Here is a 4,784-nt window from a genome sequence, read left to right on the forward strand (position 1 = left end):
GAGGTGAAATTAAGCAATCAGGAAAAAAAAATGATTTCCATCAAATTCATATTTAGATAAACTTATGTAATTTAGAAAAAATTTCACCTCAAAGGTAGTGTCTATAAAATGGTTTTTGACCAAACTCCACATGGTGTTAAATTATTTGTGTGTAAGCTGTCGTTTGGCTCCAAGTTCCTAAATAATTTTGACAAGTTATTTTTGGGAGAAAGTTTGGTAAAGTTTCATCATGCGTTTCGCCATAAGTTTTTTCAAGTTTTGGTGAAATTTCAAAAAATATTATTTTGTATCGGTAAATTCTAAAAATTATTAAAAATATCAATAAGTTTGTGTTATCATTTTATAATGAACATGTTCCGTTAAAAAAACCTTATAACGTAATTGATAACAATCAACAACAACAAAATAACAATATAGGGAAAAATAATGCATTAATTGAATTAAAAATAAATTATTATTTTTTCTCTATTTTTTCACTCAAACTATTTTTTTACGTAGAAAGTAATAACAAATTATTCTTTTATAAAATCTTCACATTCTACGAACAATCTCTCCCCGACAAGCTTTTATTTATAGATTAGACGAACGAGAAAATGAAGAAATATTGTTATTCTGAGTCGATCGTTCATCATTTTCATCAATGATCATATCATCACTTGCATATTCAGTGAATATTTCGTCACTGCTTTGATTTTCACGCAAAAAATTATGTAATACGGTACAAGCAACTACTATTTTTACCTGTATATCTAAGTCATAATTGTTCATGCCTTGTCGCAGTATTCTGAATCTACTTTTTCACGCACCAAATATTCTTTCAATTACGTTACGCAAAGAGGCATGTCTATAGTTAAATAGCTCTTTGCCATTCTTAGGCTCTCTTTCACTTTCCATGTAGTCTTGCAAATGATATCACACTCCTTTAATATAAATATAGTTGTTGGCTCATTGAGAAAAGTTTCATTAAAGAGGGTCAGTAGATATTTTTATAGATAAGTTTTATTTAAGAGTGATTAATGGTATTGGTTGATCATATTAATGGAATAAGTTGACAGATAAATATTTAGTTGGATTTAATAAATGAATGGTGTTTTTATAAAATATAAAAGTTTGGGGTTATTTTTAAATTTTTAAAACTTCTCAAGTTCCTACTAGTTATTTTTTAGAACTTGGGGATTTTGCCAAATATATTTGCCAAGTAATGACAAATTGTATGGACAAACACAAGTTCTCAAATATTTTTCAAGTTTTTCCTAAAAACTAATTAGGGCCAAACGCTCACTAAGTTTTGGGAGAAAGCACTCCAATATAAAAATTCAATCTTAAGTGAAAATAAAATATCACGATCCAAATTCACCAGGCCGTGCGGACACCTACTCTAATACCTAGATAGGAGAACCCTTATAGAAATAACATGCGAAAATTTAACAATTGCTAGATACCAACCTAAAAAGTCAGGAATACACCATAATTGAAAATTTTAAAACTCTAAATTTTATTACTAGAAACATACTAACACCCCCAAGAATACAAGTCTAAACAGGTATAAGAGCTTCTAAAGATACAGAGTATAAATAAAGTAATGACACAACTCTCACCATAAAGAAGGAAGAGTAGAAGCTGTTGGAGAATCATCTTCATCTTCACCTAAGAAACATCACTGACCCTGCAATTACACCATGCCAAGTGGTATAACAAGAGTAGTATCAGTATAAATAACACATACTGGTAGGCATCATCGGTCAACTCGATACCCACCGCATAATATAAAGAAATCAACGAGAAGAAAACATGCTCTTAAGAAATACACCGCCAAACCTTTATGCGCAACTCTTACTATTCTTGATAACCTCATTAAATTCGTTCAAGCCTAACTCTCATCCCTTTTAGTTGGTCCGCTGCCAACTTTAATACAAAATAAGCCTAAACCTTCTATCACATAGAGGAGTTTCCAAACTACAGGTCACAACTAACTCTATCTAACAAGTTTATTACCTTAAACTTTCACACCAATACCTTGCCCTAAAATAATTAATATCTCACTTGGAAGGGGTAAGCATTTAAGTAAACTAAGTCTTACCTCATAACCGTACTGGCCCACTATGGCGGAACCTAACCCGTTCTGGCGGCCTCGCCACAACGGGATTCCTCCTGTCAGAGCGTCCTAGCAGCAGACAGGTACTCTGAATTCTCCTCCCAATCCCTTTTTTCACATATACCAACAGGACACCATCAATATCTGACTCTAAGTCATCTTATTAAATCACACATCAACTGCTCTCCGCTTGTTTACCATTGCCTCAGACCTACGATACTGTCATGATCCAACCCCATAGGCCGTGACGGGTGCCCGAACTAGACACACACGTATACCCCTGCCAACTATACATAACCCGTCTCCTATTTATACTCAAAATGCATCAACAGGTAAGAAAACATACAAGCTGACGAGGCTGTAGTAATGTAAAGGGTTGTTCCATAATACGCATATACGCGAGCCGACAAGGCCGCCACGATACAAGGAATGCCCCAAATCATGTCACATCAGTACATATTCAACTCATATACCACTCATATACAACTCATATACAACTCATACACAACTCACAAACAACTCACGTACACATACAACCCACATCCGTATCCACAAACCTCTAAGAGTAAAAAAATAGTAACATAAGGCGGGACAGGGCCCACGCCGTATCCGTGAGCAAAACCAATATATACAATAAGATTTAGTACCCAAAATCAGGCTCCAGCACAATGGAGCACTTCCGGACCGCTGAGTGGGACTCCTATGCTGGCGGATCCCCAAACTGTGTATATGTACCTGCAGGCATGAATGCAGCCTCCCCCCCCCCCCCCGAAAAAAGGGGGACAGTACGATATATGTATTAAGTATGTAAAACATAATATAGCATAACATAGCTGGAAACATATCTGAAACAGAGAAGCAGGGAATAAAATGTCATATAAGGAACTTGTACCTGAATCCTGGGAATCATAAACATGCATGCTGAAATTATACAATATAGCCGGCCCTTTCAGGGAACCAGTGAAGCATACCTGTAGGACCATCATAGGTCCGGCGCCATCACCATCTTATTACATCACATCATCATATATATACATACGTACCCGACCCTTTAGTGAGGGACTCGGTGAACAATGCAGTGAGATTAAGCACGAATCTGTAGCCGGCCTGGGACTTGGAGAAAGATGTGTTACCGTATACATGAGTAGAGTAGTGAGCAACTATATGCAGTTTAAATCATTATTGGAGACTCGACCGTATAAGAAGAATAAGCTAGCGTCTGAGGATCATAATAGTAATGTGATCACCTCACGTGTCTTCTAGTTGCCATTCGGGGCTGCATCAATTAGAATCTCAGGGATCCTAGGCATGTACTAAAGTAATACTAGCCACTTATTAAATCGGAAGCACTTATCATCCTATAGTCTTTAAGACTAGGAGTCTGTACATTCATTACTTCCTTAACATATAGAAAGTTCTAGGAAAGTAGTTCATCATCCAGAAGTGAATAAGAGACACTTAGAAATGAAATTATTTCAGAGATCATATCACCTTTTACTTGCCTCTAAGACATGCCAAAAGAAGAGAAAGACTAGGCCTTACATACCTCTTACGGGTTACTCTTTATCCCGTTCGCCTCGTCGTCCTTTGAACCTAGGTAACACAAAAGCAATACGAGTATTAACAATCTTAGACTTTTCAACGCCTTAGGTTACACACGAGTATTCATAGAACTCATCCCCTCGCTCGCATTCTCGACTAGTTCCTTAACTAGTTAAGAAGTTAATGGAAATCGGACATCAGCTCCCCTATAATGTGCCCTATTCGAATCTCCAATTACGTCCTTAATACCTACATCCAACCAACAACATAACCAACAGCTCATATATATATATATATAACATGGCAACATTACGCAATATAAACTCCAAATGACTCGCTCGAAACTACGATACCAAAATAAGGTTTCTAGTTTCCATTTTGCAAAATCTTTAACCGTACGAAGCGGGGGTCGTGTGAATGCAACCAGTAGCTCCCCCAACTCTTTTAGAACCCATTTAGTCCCTGCAACACACACCACACAACCAGCAGCCGCCTCCAAACACACAACGCCTCACTTCGACTATAATTTAACTATGACGACTTCAATTTAGGTTGTTTCTTTCGCTGAGCATATCCACAATTTTTTTATACTTTCAGCAGTATATAAGGTACATAAAACACTTTAAAACAATCCCATAAAGTCCAAATTTAAAGGAGAAACCTTACCTTACCCGAAATTGGCCAAAACTAGTCAAAATTGCGCCTCAGAAACCTCTTTAGCGTGCTGAAAGTTGTGGACTGATTGCAGCTTGTTCTTGCTGCTCCAAAATGGATTTTTAGGTTATTAAACACCGTTATACCACTGTAGGATATCTTAAATAACTAATTTACAGAGCGAAATTGGAATGTACCTAGTTTTTTCCTCTCAAATCCGAGCTCTCTCTCTCTAGCTCAAGGTTTCTTTTTCTTCTTCTCTCTTCTTGAACTCTCTTGAAGAAAATGACTTATGGGATAAGGATGAGGGAAATAAGTCATAAAACATATATATATGCCACTTAATTAATGAGCTAACTTTCTAAGACTTGGGCCTTTTCTTGTGTTGGGCCTCAATTCTTCTATTACTATTATTATTATGAGAGCCCAAACTACCTTATTGCAATTATTATTATTTAAGCCCAAAAGCTACAAGTCTTCTCTCTTTTTTTAA

At 36.4% G+C, this 4,784-nt stretch overlaps 1 long non-coding RNA gene across 1 annotated transcript; it reads right to left on the minus strand.

Moving 5' to 3' along the window:
• Positions 1–1,526: 1,526 nt before the first annotated feature.
• On the minus strand, positions 1,527–4,501 carry LOC129884861 (uncharacterized). Its single transcript, XR_008765991.1, has 3 exons — positions 4,304–4,501; positions 2,743–3,688; positions 1,527–1,666 (listed from the first exon to the last, which is right to left on the minus strand). It is a non-coding gene; the product is annotated as an uncharacterized LOC129884861 (long non-coding RNA).
• Positions 4,502–4,784: the final 283 nt, after the last annotated feature.

The sequence above is a fragment of the Solanum dulcamara genome, chromosome 4 (assembly GCF_947179165.1).
Source record: "Solanum dulcamara chromosome 4, daSolDulc1.2, whole genome shotgun sequence".
NCBI lineage: Eukaryota > Viridiplantae > Streptophyta > Magnoliopsida > Solanales > Solanaceae > Solanum > Solanum dulcamara.